This window comes from Terrapene carolina, unplaced genomic scaffold (genome assembly GCF_002925995.2).
Source record: "Terrapene carolina triunguis isolate 2854851 unplaced genomic scaffold, T_m_triunguis-2.0 Scaffold66, whole genome shotgun sequence".
Classification (NCBI taxonomy): domain Eukaryota; kingdom Metazoa; phylum Chordata; order Testudines; family Emydidae; genus Terrapene; species Terrapene triunguis.
Window position 1 is genome coordinate 72,531,119 of NW_020664417.1, and position 20,307 is coordinate 72,551,425.

Here is a 20,307-nt window from a genome sequence, read left to right on the forward strand (position 1 = left end):
ACAGCACCCTCATCCCTATTCATGAAAAATAACCTAATAATCTGGGAAGTGGGAGAAGTTAAGGAGCATTTCAGGAGTTCGGGAAAATAAGGTGGAGGCAGAGTGGGAAGCAGTATTGCTTTCTGCCCTTCTCCACCTGAAGAACCTTCTGTGGTTCACAAAGCAGGACTCCCATCTAATTGGCCACAGAAGAGTCATCAGATGGAAAGGGGATGCTTCAGGTGGGGCTTTATGTCTAGGAGTTGTATATGCAGAGGAGTGAAACTATAAGGTCAGGTGGAGAATTATAGTTCTATGGAGGCATAGAGAGGGGACTATTGGTATATGGAACATATGAGGAAGTTAAGGTCTATGGAGTGCACATGCAGGGGATTATGTAATGAGTACGCATTCTCTATACAGCATATTTGAGTGTTAGATTTATAGGAGATACACCTCTATAACGCTGTCCCCGGGAGCCAAAAAATCTTACCGCATTATAGGTGAAACCGCATTATATCGAACTTGCTTTGATCCACCAGAGTGTGCAGCCCCATCCCCCTGGAGCACTGCTTTACCGCGTTATATCCGAATTCGTGTTATATCGGGTAGAGGTGTATATGCAGAGTTATATGACAAAAACAGCAAGGGTATCTACAGGAATGTAAGCACAGCTTTGGGGGCGTATATGTCATATAGGTCTATGAAATTTTTGCATGGTTCTATGGAAATTATAGGTCTATGTACAGGGCTGCATAGGAAATGTAGGCAGCTGAGGGTGTATGCACGGTACAGGGGAGAATGTGTTGCATGGGTCCATAGGCTATGTGTGGGGCTCTGGAGGGGTATGCAGGGTTACAGAGCTATAGGGGGCATTTTCAGGGATCTGTGGGGTATAGACCAATGGGGGTGTATGCAGGGCTCAGGAGAGAGATGGGATTTGGGACTGTGAGGATGTTTGCAGGGCTCTGTAGGATGTGGATAGGGCAACCAAATGTCCTGTTTTGGCTAGGACGGTCCCTTTTTTTAAGCCCTGTCCCAGCCATCCCGACTTTTTCGGCAAAAGTGGGTATTTGTCCCATTTGCTCTTGCCAACTTGATCAGTCGGCAAGAGCAAACAAGACAAATGTCCATTTTTGTCAAAAAAGTGGGGTGTGGAGGAATGTGCTGGGGGACAAGCTGTGATACCAGCTCCATGCAGGGAGGGAGTCAGGGCTTGGGCGGGGACCAGGCAGGGCTTGGGTGAGCAGCAACGCCAGACCCACACAGTGGGGGCTCAGGCAAACAGCTTGGGACAGCCCCACGGGCGGAGGCGCACTTGGGCCGGGCCCATGCTGGGTGGGGGGAGGAGGGCTAGCCTCATGTGGTGTCCCATTTTCCCTTTGGGAAATCGGGACACCCTAGATGTGGGTCTATGTGGCCGGGTGTTTGCAGGGTTCTGGAGAGGGTGTGCGGTTCAAGTCCATGGAGGATGCAGGGTTCGGGTCCCTAGGAGTTTTTAAGGGGCTCTGCAGGATGTGGGTCCACGGGGGTGTCTGCAGGGCTCTGGGTGGGATGCAGATTCCAGGCCGCGAGGGGGTGTCAGCAGCGCTCTGGGGTAGTGGCGGGATTCGAGTCCATGGGGGTGTTTACAGGCTCTGGGGGATGTAGGGTTGAAGTCCCTGGGGGTGTCGGCAGGGCTCTGAGGTGTTGCTGGGGCTCTGGTCTATGGGGGTGTTTGCGGGGCCCCAGGTCCGTGGAGGAGCGAGGCTCGGTCCGTAACTCTGGCGGTTACAGTCTGTCGGCGGAGGAACTCTCGGACGAAGCCCCCAGCCCGCCAGAGTAGCGCTGCGCGCCGCCACCCTTACCAGGTCCGCCAGACGCCGGGGTTGCGCAGCTACTCGCTCACAGCGACACCTCCCGTCCCGTCCCGTTACTAAGGAAGCTCTGCTGTGTCTACGGGCTGCGGAAAGGCCAAACTTCCTGCGAAGCGACCGCAGGCGGGGCTGGGGACCATGCGCGGATGTGGGCGGGTTCGGCAATTCGCGGGGTGGGGCGGGGGATGTTCAGTCACGAATCTCCCCCCTCCAGTTCCGTGCTATAGTCCCGTCCGTCCTAGCCGCGGGGCCGGGCTGCTCGCCCACACTCACCCTGCCGGGGCGGGGCTCTCTCCGTGCCTCAGCCTGACCGCCCTCTGCACTGGGCAGGTTCCCCACCAGCTCAACAAAGCCTTGGCCTGGTTCTGGGTATAGGGCGCCCGTGTCCTTTCCTCAGCTCTGTTGCATTGCAGTCATTATCCCCGCTAAAGAGTTATTGCCCTGGGCAGCTAATGGCACCTCGCTCAGGCCTGTCCCCACCAGCCTCGCAGCTCCCTTTTGGGCTCCTCGGCGTAATCACTGGCTGTAGGATATTCTCCCTGAAGTCCTAACCTTGCAAGGATCTGGGCAAGAGCCCCTGTGCCCATGCAACGCCCACACATGCCCGGGCTGCTGCTAACAAGAACCACTGGGAAGTCAAAATGGATGAACGCGGGGCCTGGGTTTCTCGTTTTATTCCCACCAATTTGTTCCACCAGACCAGATGGCAATTTTAAATGGGATGAAAATAGGGTGCTAGTTGAACGAACTAGCCATTGCTGTCCAGTATCAGAGGGGTAGCCGTGTTAGTCTGGATCTGTAAAAAGCAAGAGAGAGTCCTGTGGCACCTTTAAGACTAACAGATGTATTGGAACATAAGCTTTCATGGGTGAATGCCCACTTCGTCGGACCATTGCTGTGTGCATTGGTTCTGTGTCCAAAGCCCAATGACTCATTAGAAGTCATCCTGCAGTGTTAGAAACTTTAATTGTGTTGTCTGTCAAGCTACCTTAACTGTTCATAAAGAAAAAGTATCAAGGAACAGAGGATGCATCTTGAACAAATCAAAACTTAAATACTTGACTTCCAGCTTGTAGATGCACATCTATGGGAAGAAAGGTTAAAGGAAAGAAAAAGGAAGACTTTCAACATATGCTGTGCTATATAGTTGTGACTTGAATTAGGCTGGTGAAGCCGAGCTCCCATTTTTTCTCCAGTAGGAAGACAAGATAAGACCAGTGACTGGGAAGTATTTTTAGTTTAATTTTATTTTTTAGCTACAGAGTAGCAATTTGCAGACCAGGATACACATTCTATTTGCAGGTACTTTTGGATAAAAACATTCCAATATAGATATTATCTGAGCCACCAGTTTTATCTTCTAGCTAACAGTTCTCAGTGTATCAACATTTGACAGTTATAAGTTTCAAACAATATTTGCTGGTAAGCCTGTGTAGTGAGTAACCTTTCCAGTGAAGACTACAATTTTTCTTTCCCAACAGACCGAATTAGCTATGGCATGTTAACTGCTCTTTAAGAGATACACCTCTACCCCGATATAATGCAACCCGATATAACACGAATTCGGATATAACGCAGTAAAGCAGCGCTCCGGGGAGGGCGGGACTGCGCACTCCGGTGGATCAAAGCAAGTTTGATATAATGCTGTTTCAACTATAACACGGTAAGATTTTTTGGCTCCCGCGGACAGTATTATATCGGGGTAGAGGTGTACATTTGTTCTTGAACACATGCCAGTGAATTCCCCAAGTAGGAGACTTTTTTTGTTACTTAAATTGTGAAAGGTGTGTGTTATTCCTTGAACATCAGTAATACACAGTGAGGGACTTTATAAGACTTAAAAAGAAATTGGATTAGACAACCTATTCAGTTGGTTTTCTGCAGTAATAGATGGGAAAAGGCAATAGCAATGCTGAAACATAGTTATGGCCTGTCTGACAACTAACACAAGCCCTAGATTTTGGTCAGCGCTGGCATTTTGGAATAAGCTTTATCCAACACAAATGATTTATATCTTCCAATGACTGAAAGTTGGAGAGAAAAACATAAGGACACATCTTTTAACTCATTTGAAACACACTGACTGAGGAGAGGTTTTTATACCGAAGAGGAAGATGATAACAATTCTAAATAAAAAGAAAATGGTCCATCCCAAAGTTCCAATTCCTAAATGTTTAGCTGAAACTAATCAGAAAGTCTAGTAACTGCAGGTAACTGCTTCATGGCTCCACATTATTTAGGGAAATTTTAAGTTGAGGCCTAAATTTTCAAAAATAGTAAGCAACTGCCCTCTGAAAACTAGATTTCTTTAAAATGCCTCAACTTGAACACCCAGATTCGCTACTAGAAAATGTAGGCTTCAGTTTTTATCCTCATTAAGAGTCAGCAGTGCTGCCTTTCTGAGCCATTATTCTTTTTTGCTTGGTGTTGGTGATATATTTTTGTACTGAACAGCATTATTTCTGTAACAACTGCTTGGGATGACACCACCATCTATAGGTATACAATCTCTCTTGCAAAGGGAAAATTGCTTATTACAAGGCAAGGCAAACTTCAATTAAAAATCCTGTGTTCAGGAAAACCAAAGCATCACTGAGGTTCTGCCTAAAGCACAACATAGCTTTCCTCATCAACAATGCTAGAGATGAGATAACTATTGTGCTATGACTATTTTCTGGTCATGTAGGAATTCTTATTGCAATCATTTTAGAATAGGTTATAATCATTTATAAAATTACCTGCATTCTTTAACATTCGCATTCCAAAGCCATTATATTTTATGGATATTTTTCTAATCTATGTTATTTTTCATGAATCAGAAAAATGTTTGGAAGACACACATGGATGCCTTCAGACAATTTTGTTTCTTCGCATATGATCTTTACTGTGGTATATTGAGGACTGTGTTGGAACTGTAAGCCATTGCTTTAAGAGTGGGGCTGTGAGGGGAGTGGCAGGATGGACTCCAAAGACTATATCTTTCTCTTGAAGAGCTTACAAAATATGGCAATTGACACAGGAACTGCAATTTGGCTCTCTGACTGAAAAGTATACAAACTAAAAAAACTCCAATTTGGATAAGTGAATGCACCGTGGGTAATATTACATTTAACTGAGGTTGGTAGATATCTCTGCAAAGTCGAAGAGAATGAGTTAGGGGGAAAAAAGATGGGAATATGAATAATTGCAAGTAATCTCCTGGGGGCGGGGGGAGGGGATGTGTATGTTTGTGTGTATACACACAGAAAGTCATGCAAATGCAACCCAGTATTGGAGCCACTTCTTATGTACACAACTCTTTACTTTGTGCAGGCTAATGCTTTACTTGCTTTCTCATAATGAGTAAGATATCTGGCCAGACTTAAAGTGACTGATAACTGCCTATACAGTACAATTGTAGACATTCACTTTAGTAGAAATAAACTGTGTCAATAAGGACACAACTTGCAAATATCAATAATAAATGTGTTCTTCATTTAACCTGTACACCCATGAGGGCAACTGCACTGGAGTGGGGATTCATTACACTGCCTTCAACTGGGGAAAACACTACCACAACTACCTTCTGCAAAGGAAAAATACCATTAATTTACAGCCAGGGACCCATAAAAATCCCACTAATGGAGATTACCTGATAGATGTACTGAATCAGTGCATCCTTGTGGTGCACTGGACATGTTCCTTTCGAAGCTGGCTCAGCTTCAGTTCACTCATCAGAGGAGAGAGTACAGGAAGCTTGGCCATTTCACCATTAGTGGGGATGGAGGCACAGCACAGCTTGCATTTCACTAGCAAGAGTCAAGCCTTAAAGTATTTTGTAGTACTCCATTTAAAACTATATTTGTACAGATTATTTTAAAGAGCTTTAAACAACCTTTCCTCCAAAAATTATTGGTTACGTATCCTGCAAGCTTCCCCCCCCCCACACACAATGGGCAAAAGTAACACAATACATATTACAGTACAGCCTTGCAAAACTGTCATGAAAATTTATCAGCCCATCTGCCCTTTACAATCAAGAATGAAGGCAATGGGAAAAATATTTATAATTTTCTCACCCATTAAAATATGCTTACAACATTTTTATATGAATTTAATTTTGTGTTAACTTTTTTTTTGTCGGGGGAGAAGAGACTGCTTGGACAGCACCTAGCATAATTTGGCCTCAGTCCCTGATTGGGATCTCAAGGCACTGTACAACAGAGCCAAATATGTTTTCCCAACTCCCCCCACTCTCCATCATTCCCTGATTCTCCTTTCCCCCAGTTCTTATAGGGAAAACACACTTTTTTTAACTAGTTAGAAATTTTCTCTAGCTTCAGGAGACATGCACTGATTTAAATGTAACACTTTTTATTTAGGTAACATTCAAATTTCATCTCAGCATGGTTATCCTGGACTAACTGCACAGAGTAGTTTGAGACTAAAAAAAATAGAATATAGGCACATAATTGTGCAAAGGTTTAGATGCGCAAGACACATTCATCTTCAAACACAGTACCAGGCAGTTCAGCACCTGTTCAAAAGTGGTGGAGCTGTGGTGAACATGAATATAAATTTTCAAGGAAAATTGGTGTAGAAAAGTGCCATTCTAGCTGAGCAATGCTAGATGACTACAGTCCCTGGGTATTAATAGATTGTCTAAAACATTCAATAATATAGCTGGCATGACCTGATTATCTATTATGAGTGGCTACGATGCTATGAGAGTTTTGGATTAGCGGATCAAAGTCCCTTATAAAACTCAGGAGGCAAACTTCTGGGGAGGAAATTGATCCATAGCGATGCTTTAATCTTTCGATGTTGCAAAGTAAGAAATGTACATGCCTGTATGACACACATACAGATTTAAGATCTGAGTGAGAAGTTTAAGGGCTGTGATGGGGTGCACAAGTCTTTGATATCCCAGTGGGCGTACTCTCCAGACATAATGTTTAATGCAGTATTCTTAACCTAAGAAGGAAGACCCTACAAAGCCAGATACTGGCATGGGTATTTGAGGAGAGGAATGGGGTGGGGGGTTAAATCCCAGCAGGGGTGCAGACCTGTGTTCCCTGTAAGCGGTGCGCTTGGGCGGCCACCCAGGAGATATTCAAGTGCTGCCCAGCTGATTAGCGGAGCATGCACTATGTGTTCAGGTGGTCCTCCCCCCACGTTGGTCCATCCTGCAGCTGCTCCTGGGACCCTCCTTCTGGCTCTGCAGTGCGGGGGGGGGGGGGGGGGGGAGGGGGGGGAGGCGCATGGAGAGGAGGATGCTGCCAATTCAGAACAGTAGTGTTTTACACTCACTTTGCTCTGGTGTACATGATTACACAAGGTGTAATGCAGTAGAGCATTGGGCCCAAAGCCTTAAAAAGGGACTAGTGTTCCTTCCAGGGAGGAAATAGATGGAGTGTGATACCTGCTTAGAAGCCAAAATAGGGAGCTCCAGAGGCACAAGAGATGTCCTGTCTGTGTTTTTACAATTCAATAGCATGTCCCTTCCGATTTTTGTATAGCATGTTACTATCCTATCAGTTCTAAGAGCTACTGAATGAACTCATAATAATTGCCTCAGCCTCGCAACACCAAACTTGTCAGGATTGGCCATTATTCCTTAGGGTAGTATGGCTACATCGCAGCAAACTCAGGCTCACGGGGCTTCGGCTGCAGTGTGGGCATCCAGGGTTGGTTTGGAGCCTGGGCTCTGGGACCTTCCCCCCTCAAGATGTATTCATTTCATGTGGCATACTTTAGATGTATGAGCCTTAGGTATGCCATTATCAAGCACTCCTAATACCCTACCATTTTAGGTGTTAGTATGGTCCCATGTAAGATAGTGGCTACCTGATGACAAATAAGTTAGAAACCCATAGTAATACAATAATGATATTTTAACTTTTATAGTGCCCTTTATCCAGAGACCTCAAGGCACTTCATAAACATTCATTAATTCAGCCTTATACCAAATCTGTGAAGGTTCACAAATATTATTAGAATCCTTGTAAACAGAGGCACAGGGGGATTAGAGTATGCCTGTGATCACAGTAAATCAGATACAGAAAGGTTTGTGACACCCAAAGTCATACAAATTAGTGACAGAGCTAAGAACAGGAAACCAGTGTTCTCAACTCCAAATTCTCTAGTTTAATCAAACTATCTGAGATATTGTCAGCACATTCAGAGATGCTTGGATTTTCTCTCACACATTTCTGTAATTGGATCATTCAGAAATGCTTGATTGCTATTTCATATTTGAGGTTTGTTACTTTATAACATACCTTAGTATACTACGGGGAAACAAAACCTGTTTACTTTACCTTTGATCCTGCTCCCACAGATTTCTGTAGTACAAAATTTGGTATTCGCAGCACAAACAGCTTTTGATGCTGGCTGTATGCTTTAGAGGCAGGTATTCACATCTGATATACTTATTAGTTGGGTAAAATTACTTTCCTACAGTTATTGAAGATTGAGCTGGTCTGCTCTAACTAGCAAATTACTGCAGACTGGTTGTTTTAATTGTCATATTCACCCTTATATTCTTCTAAACTGGATAAGCTGAAGTCAGAGGGAATGTAGTTTATACACTACTTAGGCAAACTAATATAGAAATCTCTTTACAGTTGATAATTAGGCTAATAGTGTGAGTACAGGCTGGTCTGATACATTTTCTCTAACAGAGCGCCAGAAAAAGAAGTAATCCACAGAGATACATCTTTTTCAGTTTTGTATTTTGTCCACTTGGTGGTGATGATTCACTGTCTTTTGTTCATTATGTTGCCTGTGCTAGCTGTGTGTAATATTACCCATTCCTCATTGTTCTATTGCTGCTGCTGTCAGTTTGGGGAATTGAACATGGAAAAAATAAAATCTTCTATTAATTCACATATTAAAGGTGCCAAAATAGAAGAGATTGCTGAATAGGAAGGAGACACATTTCTTAGCTCAATTGCCAGAGAAACTGTTTTATTTACTGAGAAATCTTTTTCTAATTTTATCCCAGACCAGGAAACAGAGCATATATGACATATAAAATGCTGATTAAGGGCAGTTCATTGAACTTTATGGCCCCTGCATCGAAGTAATAATAAACAGGGAAATAAATGCTTTGTCCATTCATAGGAGACCATGAAAGCCCATCCCCTCCCCAGTGCTAGGAGTAATCCATGTGGCCAAGGCTCTTGGGTCTGAAGATAACATATTGGGGGCAGGAAGTAAGCAGAGCAGGGAAGTTGTTGCTTTGCATGGTATGCTTCCCCACCTAACTAGGGTTGCCAAGCCTCCTAGTTTTGCTGGGAGTCTCCCGGAATCAGGCCCTATCTCCCGGAGACTACTAAAACCAAACTGGGAGATTTTAGGTGCTAAAAGTCCGTTGGCGCAGCAGGGTTAAGGCAGGCTCCATACCTGCCCTGACCCCACACCTCTCCTGGGCAGGGACAAGGGGGTCTCTGCACACTGCCCCCACCCCGAGCGCCAACTCCACAGTTCCCATTGGCCAGAAACTGCAGCCAATGGGAGCTGCGGGGGCGGTGCTTGCGGACGCGGGCAGCACGCGGGGCCCCCTGTTCCCCTTCCCGCAGGGATGTGCCGGCCGCTTCTGGGCTGTGCTGCCAAGCAAGAGCCGCACAAGGTAAGCACATCCTGACTGGAGCCCACACCCCTCACACTCTTCCACACTCCAACCCCCAGCCCTGAGCCCACTGCCGCACCCAAATTCCTGCCCTGAGCCTGCAACCCCTACTGCATCCCAAGCCCCTACCTTGGGGACTATTAGAAAAACTTGACGAGCACAAGTCCATGGGGCCGGATGCGCTGCATCCGAGGGTGCTAAAGGAGTTGGCATATGTGATTGCAGAGCCATTGGCCATTATCTTTGAAAACTCATGGCGATCGGGGGAGGTCCCGGATGACTGGAAAAAGGCTAATGTAGTCCCCATCTTTAAAAAAGGGAAGAAGGAGGATCCAAGGAACTACAGGCCAGTCAGCCTCACCTCAGTCCCTGGAAAAATCATGGAGCAGGTCCTCAAGGAATCAATTCTGAAGCACTTTGAGGAGAGGAAAGTGATCAGGAACAGTCAGCATGGATTCACCAAGGGCAAGTCATGCCTGACTAACCTAATTGCCTTCTATGAGGAGCTAACTCGGTCTGTGGATGAGGGGAAAGCAGTGGATGTGTTATTCCTTGACTTTAGCAAAGCTTTTGATAAGGTCTCCCACAGTATTCTTGCCGGCAAGTTAAAGAAGTATGGGCTGGATGAATGGACTATAAGGTGGATAGAAAGCTGGCTAGGTTGTCGGGCTCAACGGGTAGTGATCAATGGCTCCATGTCTAGTTGGCAGCCGGTATCAAGCGGAGTGCCCCAAGGGTCGGTCCTGGGGCCGGTTTTATTCAATATCTTCATTAATGATCTGGAGGATGGCATGGACTGCACTCTCAGCAAGTTTGCAGATGATACTAAACTGGGAGGAGTGGTAGATACGCTGGAGGGTAGGGATAGGATACAGAGGGACCTAGACAAATTAGAGGATTGGGCCAAAAGAAACCTGATGAGGTTCAACAAGGACAAGTGCAGAATCCTGCACTTAGGACGGAAGAATCCCATGCACTGCTACAGACTAGGGACCGAATGGCTAGGAAGCAGTTCTGCAGAAAAGGACCTAGGGGTTACAGTGGACGAGAAACTGGATATGAGTCGACAGTGTGCCCTTGTTGCCAAGAAGGCTAACGGCATTTTGGGCTGTATAAGTAGGGGCTTTGCCAGCAGATTGAGGGATGTGATCATTCCCCTCTATTCGACATTGGTGAGGCCACATCTGGAGTACTGTGTCCAGTTTTGGGCCCCACACTACAAGAAGGATGTGGAAAAATTGGAGAGAGTCCAGCGGAGGGCAACAAAAATGATTAGGGGGCTGGAGCACATGACTTATGAGGAGAGGCTGAGGGAACTGGGATTGTTTAGTCTGCAGAAGAGAAGAATGAGGAGAGATTTGATAGCTGCTTTCAACTACCTGAAAGGGCGTTCCAAAGAGGATGGATCTAGACTGTTCTCAGTGGTACCAGATGACAGAACAAGGAGTAATGATCTCAAGTTGCAGTGTGGGAAGGTTTAGGTTGGCTATTAGGAAAAAACTTTTTCACTAGGAGGGTGGTGAAGCACTGGAATGGGTTACCCTACACCCTCTCCTGCACTCCAACCCCCTGCCCCAGGCTCAGCCTGGAGGCCCCACACACACACTCCAACAATTGATTATATTAACTTGGATAAATCTTGCTGACAATTTACTTCTGTTTATGGTGGTGTCTTTCCTAAAATGCTAATACAACACCATCCTGACCTGTATCAGAGGGCTAGTAACCGTGTTAGTCTGGATCTGTAAAAAGCGACAAAGAATCCTGTGGCACCTTATAGACTAACAGAAGTATTGGAGCATAAGCTTTCGTGGGTGAATACCCACTTTGTCAGTCGCTGACCAGTATATACTGAATTATGAATGCTGTGTATTTTCCTGGTGCAATCAATAATTTTAGCCAACTCAGAAGATGTCTCCCAAGGTCTTCCTCCCTGATGGTGTCTTCCAAGGGTTTCGGCTAAGTATTCTCACATCAACTAGTTTATTTGTAAATTTACATCCACATAAATGAGAATAGTATAGTAATTACAATGCAGTTAGTTAAGCAATGTGTACTACTAACAGCATATTGTTTCAAAAGCAATAAGGAATGATCCTTTGAGTATTTTTCCATTCATGACTTATCAGTTTAATTTAACATTAACTACTGTGAAGTAGGTGCTTAGCAGCTAAAACACAAACACAATTTTTAGTATTCTGGAGCAATTTTAAAATAATGGATGTAATTCTGAACTCATCATGTAAGCCATCAGGTAAAATCATTCTTGCAAATGGTACACTGTCCTGTACTCTAAATAGTTGGAATTCAGCAAATAATTAATAATTAAAATATGTAAAGTGAAGCAATTGATGAAGATTGAACTAAGTAGTAAATTAAATATGAAATGTGAAACACATAGGTGATTTTCCAGGCACTCTGCAAAAGATATCTGTTTAATAGGGGTGAGAGAATACTTTCAAGAATGGTAAAGGAGTAGAAAGTAGTTTTTTTGTAGATGCATGCCTGAATTCCTGTTGAATGATTATTTTAAGGCTGTTGTGATTTTGTTTACTACTGATTAATATTAGAACATCTAGAGGCTTGTATAGGTGTCTTTTTATTATTTAAATCTAAATAAATGAATAGGAAAGTAATTTACAGCATCGTCAAACAGAATGAGTTTTTATGTAATTGATTGTATGATGGCTTGCAACTGTTAGAGGCGACATCACCTCTGTTGGGCGACATCTAGAAATAATTGATTTCTTTTAAGTTAAAAAGGCAATGACCATTTTTTTTTATTCTTTGTTTTCTATCTCAGTCAGTTTTTGATCCACAACAATACTGTGTCTTTCTACTCTGTTTCTTTAGCAGCCTGTTGTGAGGTACCTTGTCAAAGGCCTTTTGAGAAAGTCTAAATAAGTGGCAACTGGTTCCCCATTGTCCACTACCTTGACACATTCAAAGAGTTCTAACAGATTAGTCCGACAGAATTTTCTTTTGCAGGAACTGCTGGTTAAACCCTATCATATTATGATCTTCCAGATGTTTTATTATTCTCTTTACATTATTGTTGCAACCAATTTACCAGGTACATATGTAAGGTTTACTAGTCTTTAATTCACTGGATTACCCCTGGAGCATTTTTAAAACACAAGTGAAACTTGTATTACTCATCAATCCACCAGTATAGTAGCTGTTTTTAATGAGATTGCTCATTTTAGCTAGCAGCTCAGCTAATTCATACTTAAACTTCTGCGGACTCTTTACTGTGATCTCATCTACGTTTGGTGATTTACTGTTTTTTTAAATTTATCAGTTTACTCTATCACCTCTTCTTGCAACCCCTTAGTTTCTAATAGTACCTCATCTTTATTACCAGGAAAGAACAGGTATCTCCCCAGCATCCTCGATGGTGCAAGTGATGCAAAGAAATCATTTGGTCTTCCCACCAATGTCCTTAACTTTTCCTTTTAGTTCCTGGTGATTCAGTGGACCAATTCTTGTGCAAGCTTCTTGGTTTGTTGGCTTGTTTGTTTTGTGATATACCTAAGAAATTCTTGAAGTTTGCTTTTATATCTTTAGCTATTTGCTCTTTCAATCTGCTTTCACGGGCTGTCCACCGGAGCCCTTGTTTGGAGAGTTTCAGGACACAACATAAGGTTTGTGTGTTCAGGAAAGTTCTAGTTCACCTGATCATTTTAAGGGGACATTGTTACATAGACCTTTTTGTTAGACCTATTTTTTTTGTTTATGCAATGAGGCACCTCGTTGCTAAGGTGATAGGCATAATTTGGAAAGTGATCTATAGAAAAATGTAAATAGAGAGACACTGCAGTCTCCTGTAACTAAGGTGATAAAGGCCTCAGTTCTATTTGCCAGTGTTAGATGCAGTATATGCAGCTTGGTGATAAATATAGAGCCATAGTTTCATTACAAAATGTAGAAAGACTCAATGCCAATTAATATAGATGGAAATCAAATAATTAGTAAGCACATTCTGATAGGTGAACATGGGACATACACTGGGAACCACTCCTAACTTGGAAAGATAAACAATGAAATACAAATTCTAGTGAGTTATTTTAAAAATACTTTAGAACATGAAAACTACACATATAAGAGCCAAATATAAGTCCATTTCAGGCAGTGGGAGAATTGGGCCCAACACTCAGAATGGGATTGCGATTGAGAGATCTATATAGTGGAGAGTGGACAGAAAAAAGCATTCAGTACAAAAAATGTGACTAAAGAAAAAGTGGAAGGTGATAAACCCAGAGGCTTTGAAAAATTCTTAGCAACAAAAAAAACTACAGTCCACAAAACTGCACTTGATCACCTTGAAGAATGGAGTATGACCATTTTATATTAAAGCAAGTAATTGTATCTTCAAGGTAGAATGCAATAAAACAGATTCCGTGGGGCCTAATTCAGTGATTTTATGGACCCTCTAGGCACCATTTATACTTGAATAGAGTGTGTGCATTGAATATTAAATCATCACAATTCTTTGCTATTTGTATTTACAAAACCATAAAATCACTAATATGAAGTCCCAAAGTCTAACTACAGAGCAAAATAAGGACTTGACACCTCCAAAAGACACATTTATGATTTGTATGAAGTAAAGAGATTTTCTAAGACAAAGTTCTTATTTGAATAGCAAAAGTTTTAGCTCCATTTTTCTGCATGTAGTGTAAATCACATTGTCTCCAGAAGAATCAACTTCTCAGTCACTGTACAATAACCCTTTCTAGTAAGACAAATCCCAAGTGACGTGACAAAATCAAGGGAAAGTATTTTTTTTCTGATTTGACTTTCCAAGAGTTTTTATTTGACTTGGGACTATGAATAAAACTCTTCCTTTCCAAACAAAGGCCCACTTGGCAGTGTCTCAAAAGGCATAATCCCCGAACATAGCAGTTCCCCTTGCTCAAAGTTTCTTAGTTCATAGTGACCCGAGGAAAGAGAGATGATTAGTTACATAGCAAAGCTTCCAATGGGTCAGCTCAAATAGGCTGTTTTTCTCTTACCTTGGAAAGCATTAGGCCCCTATTCGTGCTACAGCAGGGGTTCTCAAACTGGGGGTCGGTACCCCTCTGGGTGTCGCAAGGTTATTACATAGGAGGTCGCAAGCTGTCAGCCTCCACCCCAAACCCGGCTTTGCTTTCAGCATGTATAATGGTGTTAAATATATTAAAAAGTGTTTTTAATTTATAAGCCACACTCAGAGGCTTGCTATGTGAAAGGGGTCACCAGTACAAAAGTTTGAGAACCACTGTGCTACAGCATGAAGGTCTCAGTGAGAGGAGCAGCAATGAAGTGGGATGTTAGTTAGCCATTTTTTTTTAAGTGTGGAGTGACAGGAAGATCTGGCTAGTTGTTGAACTGAGATGGATATCTTCACATAAATAGAAGAGTCTAGTCAAAGTATGATACTGAGACTGTATGAGCCATGTGTGATTGGGAAGACTGCTCAATTTTCCCTGAGTTGGGAGATATCTCTAATTACTATGGATCTGAGTGCTGGAGAGGTTCACAGGTGCCTGTACCAATGAGGACTCTCCCTTTTAGGGAATTGGGATCAGTCCCACCCGTGCCTCATTTTCCAGCCCCAAATGATGAATTTAGGCTTTCAGGTGACCAGAATCTCCTGATAATAGCTGGGGTGGAAGGGGCTGGATTTCCTGTGAGGAGTCTAGTCCATCACTGAGGAGGGGAGAGACCTGAAGGGAATCCAGGGTTAGAGAGGACTGGGAAACTGTCTCTCCACACCAGCAAAAGGGAAAGGCCTAGCTGGAGAACCTGCAGTGAGGGGCAGGAGCCTTAAGAGAAAGAGACTTGAGGAAATGCCAGGCAGCAGGACCTGGGTTTTGGAAAAGAAAGGCTGACCACAACAAGGGGCTGGAAAAACTGTAGACACAGAACAAGACATTTTCTCATTTAAGTTGATACTTGAAGTGTGTTATTTTAGTAACACAGATGCTAAGAAGGGGATGTGTGTTTTCCTTGAAAGCAAGGAAGTGCAGTTTTTGAGAAACCCAAGCATGGGAAACACTAAGCAGGAGTAGGGTTCTATATTGTTTTGGTATCTAAAGCCATCTTGTACCTTAACTATACATCTACTTACCTTCATGTTGATGGGAAAGTAAGAACTGGCAGAGGGTAGGATGGTCAAATGGATGGGAACTGGTCTGGGACCATATGTTAAATTCCTGGCTCAGCCCCAGACTTCCTTTGTGACCATGGGCAAGTCACTTAAGCTATCCTGTGCTTCAATTTCCCATCTGTATAATGGGGATAGTACTTCCCTACCACACAGTGTTATGAGGACAAAATCCAATAATGATTGTGAGGTGCTTATGTTCTGTAATGATGGGAGTCATATAAGTACCTAAGCAGACACATTTGTAGGTCTTTTCTTTTCTTTCCTTTTTTTTACTTTTTTTTTATTTTATTTTTTTGGAGCCATTTTAACAATTTCCTCCCCAAAATATTCAGATCTGTGAGCCAAAGAATGATGCCATTAAAACATGTTGAATTTTGATGCTCAGCAAGTAAATGACCTTGGGCATCTCCCTCTCCCCAAAGTACTCTTCATTATGGGCCTGATTCTAATGGGGTTTGTTGAGAAGGCTCAACAACTCACAGGATCAGGCCCCGTACGATGAATTGCCCCTCAGTTGTGTTTTTTAAAACTGTTTTCCACTAATGATGTGGCAGCTTGTGAATCTGAGTTCGTCAGGGAAAGCACATGGAAAGTGGCCAGTTTTGTTCATTGTATTTTTGTACTGCATCACCTAAGATGATAATAAAATGTAACCTGTCACACAGCATTGGTGCAATAAAACAAAACACACATATTCCTCTAAAGGAAATAAGGGTGCCAAAGCTAAATAAACACAATATGAGGTTTGGGGCTTTTTAAAAATTGCATGTTACCTCATTGCACAAGGTCACCCTTGTCAGACGAGTGGACTGACAGTTCTCTAGAGTAACATAAAACCATTAAGTTGCTCTTTTATCTTGCACCTTCTTTAGAACATTTTAATCAATTAACCATAAAGCTACTCAGCTTGTCTTATTTACTACACATAAAACTACTTTGGTCTGGCTGACACGTTACTACATTATAGATCAAAGATAGTAAGAAACTCTACATCCAACCAGGATAATTATGAGCCACTTTTCAGAACCTCTTAGATACACTTTTATCCTAGGGATGGAAGAGAACAGCATTTTGATCTAGAGTGAAATGAAAAGCTTCATGAGTATTTAAATAGGTAGCCCAAACTGATTTATGCATGATCTAGCTGCTATTGGCTGTGGTTGGGGTTCAGGACTAGCTAGCTTAGCCTGAACAGAGTCTATTTTAAACACTGACAATATATATAGTTGATAAAAATAGAAAACATTTCCCAGTGCATATGAACACCCATCTCTTGTTTAAGATGCCCTTATACAAAAACCAGTGTTTGAATACTCATGTACTGGGGTACAGATAGTTCCATTAATCCAGTGGTTCACAAGCTTTTGTACTGATGACCCCTTTCACATAGCAAGCCTCTGAGTGTGACTCCCCCTTATAAATTAAAAACATTTTTTTATATATTTAACACCATTATAAATGCTGGAGGCAAAGCGGGGTTTAGGGTGGAGGCTAACAGCTCATGACCCCCATGTAATAACCTCGCGACCTCCTGTTTGAGAACCCCTGCATTAGTCCATTAATTAAAATTTGATAAAGTAATCACGTGACATTGTTTTCAGGCTTTTAGGCCAAAATTTCGAAGGCCACACTTGTGTATACAGAAGACTTTCATCTACAGAAGAATTACTGCAGTCTCAGTGTATATTCTCACAGATTGGAGAGTAAAAATACCAAACCAAATCCTACATTAAAAATAATCTGGTTTAGAATGCTTACATCATTCTTTATGGCCAAGTCCTGGAATCAGTGGACTGTCCGAACTACTCACCAAAGGTCTCTGTGGGGGAACCCTCCTCCCATTTGAATCTCCTCAACAGCCACTACTCTACTCTTTCTTGTGGGATTGGGGAATGGTGAATGGACCAGTGTAACTATAGATTCATCAGCCCTACCCCCACTTCTATCCTGCACCCCCATCTTACTGCATGCTGAGGTGCAAAATTAAGGTTGCTGATGCAACAGTATTTCTGCTCCCTTGTGCATCTGCATTAGAATATGGTCTTTACATCTAGAACTATCAAGAAGTCTGAGGGAGCGAGGGGGAAAACTTGGCCCTGAGTTTCCTTATAACTAATCAAAAGGCATTCCTTGAAACAGCCAAGTGTACAGAATCATGATGTAGAGAGCTCTTTGCAATCACTATTACTCTGTGGGAGATGACACCCAATGTCCATGATCTCCAGATTTTAAAACGGATTAAAAAAAATGTGGCTGGAAAATGGGAAGGTAGGAAACCTTGCTACTGTAATTGATAGCTGACATTTCCATGCAGTATTGTCAGCCACTCTCGCTTATCTTCAGTTACAACTCTATATTGATTTCTCTGAACATTACTCCTCCTTTGACAAAACTGGCTCTCTACTGATGCTTGTCATCACCATTTTAAGAACTGATAAATGAGAATTAACAAGTTTGTGAATACCATGAATAAAATGCTAGGTGATAGATTTTATTTCTCTATCTTCTTAACAAAGAACAATGTTCTTAGTTCTCAGAACATGGGGGAGAATGTTGTTAATAAGAACATAAGAATGGCCATACTGGGTCAGATGAATAGTCTATCCAGCCAAGAATCCTGTCTTCCAACTGTGCCCATTGCCAGAGGCTTCAGAGAGAATGAACAGAAGAGGGCAAGTCATTGAGTGATCCATTCCCTGTCGTCCTTCTGGCAGTCAGAGGTTTAGTGACACCCAGACAATCGGGATGCATCTCTGACCATCTTGGCTAATGTCCATTGATGGATCTATCCTTCATGAATTTATTTAATTCTTTTTTGAACACAGCTATATTTGTAGCCTTCTCAACATCCGCTGACAACAAGTTCCAAAGGTTGACTGCACATTGTGTAATGAAGTACTTCCTTATGTTTGGTTTAAATTCTGCTGCCTATTAACTTCATTGGGTGATCCCTGGTTCTTGTGTTACATGAAGGTGTAAATAACACTTCATCATTCACTTTCTCCACACCATTCATGATTTTATAGAACTCTATCATATACCCCTTAGTCATCTCTTTTCTAAGATAAACAGTCCCCATCTTTTTAATCTCTCCTCATACAGGAGCTGTTCCATACCCCTAATCATTTTTATTGTCCTTCTCTTCTTTTCAGATGGGGCAACCAGAACTGCATGCAGTATTCAAGGTATACACATACCATGGATATAGATAGTGACATTATGATATTTTCTGTCTTATAACCTATCCTTTCCTAACATTCTATAGCTTTTTTGACTGCCACTGCACCCTGAGCAGATGTTTTCAGAGACCTCTCCACAATGATGCCAAGATCTCTTTCTTGAGTGGTAACAGCTAATTTAGAACCCATCACTTTGTATGTATAGTTAATATTACGTTTTCTAATATGCATTGTTTTGCACTTCTCAGCATTGAATTTCATCTGCTATTTTGTTGCCAGGCCATCCAGTTTTGTGAGATCTCTTTGTAACCCTTCACAGTCTGCTTTGTACTTAAATATCTTGAATTATTTATTATTGGCTACAAACTTCACTACCTCATTGTTTACCTCCTCTTCCAGGTCATTTAAGACTATGTTGAACAGCATAGGTCCCAGTACAGATCCTTGGGAGACGCTGCTATTTACCATTTTCCATTGTGAAAACTGACTATTTATTCCTACCCTTTGTTTCCTATCTTTTAACCAGTTACCTGTCCATGAGAGGACCTTTCCTCTAATTCCATGACTGCTTATTTTGCTTAACAGCCTCTGATGTGGGACCTTGTCAAAGGTATTCCAAAAGTCCAAATATACTACATCAACTGGATCACCCTTGTCCACATGCTTGTTGACATCCTCAAAGTATTCAAAGAGATTGGTGAGGCATGATTTCCCTTTACAAAAGCCATGTTGACTCTTCACCAACATATTGTGTTCATCTATGTGTCTGATAATTCTGTCTTTACTATAGTTTCAGCCAATTTGCATGGTACTGAAGTTAGGCTTACTGGCCTGTAATTGCTGAGATCACCTCTGGAGCCTTATTTAAAAATTGGCATTATGTTAGCTACCTTCCAGTCATCTGGTATACAGTCTGATTTAAGTGATAGGTTACATACTACAGTTAGTAGTTCTGCAATTTCATATTTGGGTTCCTTCAGAACTCTTGGGTGAATAACCTTGATCCTGGTGACTGTTATCCTTGGTACTGTTTATCAATTTGTTCCAAAACTTCCTCTACTGACAACTCAATCCGGGCTAGTTCCTCAGTTTGGCATCAAAAAGGAATGGCTCAGGTGTGGAAATCTCCCTCACATCCTCTGCAGTGAAGACTGATGCAAAGAATTCATTTAGCTTCCCTGCAGTGGCCTTATATTCCTAGAGTGCTCCTTTAATACCTTGATAGTCCACTGGCCCCACTGATTGTTTGGCAGGCTTCATGCTTCTGATGTACTTAAACCATTTTTTGCAGTTAGTTTTTGTGTCTTTTGCTAGTTGTTCTTCACATTCTTTTTTGGCCTGCTGAATTATACTTTTACAGTTGACTTGCCAGAGTTTATGATCCTTTCTATTTTCCTTAGTAGGATTTGACTTCCAACTTTTAAAGGGTGCCTTTTTGCCTATAACCACCTCTTTTACTTTGCTGTTTAGCCATTATGACTTTTTTTTGATCCTCTTACTTTTTTTTAAATCAGGGGTATACACATTTCG

The 20,307-nt window shown here is 42.3% G+C and overlaps 1 protein-coding gene across 1 annotated transcript in view; it reads right to left on the reverse strand.

Annotated features, from left to right (window-relative positions):
- The window catches only part of PACRGL (parkin coregulated like), a 43,583-nt gene extending 41,692 nt beyond the window's left edge, over positions 1-1,891 (reverse strand). The window contains exon 1 of the mRNA XM_024217129.2: positions 1,827-1,891. The gene's annotated coding sequence lies outside the window, so the exon portion shown is untranslated. The remainder of the gene's footprint in view (positions 1-1,826) is intronic.
- Positions 1,892-20,307: the final 18,416 nt, after the last annotated feature.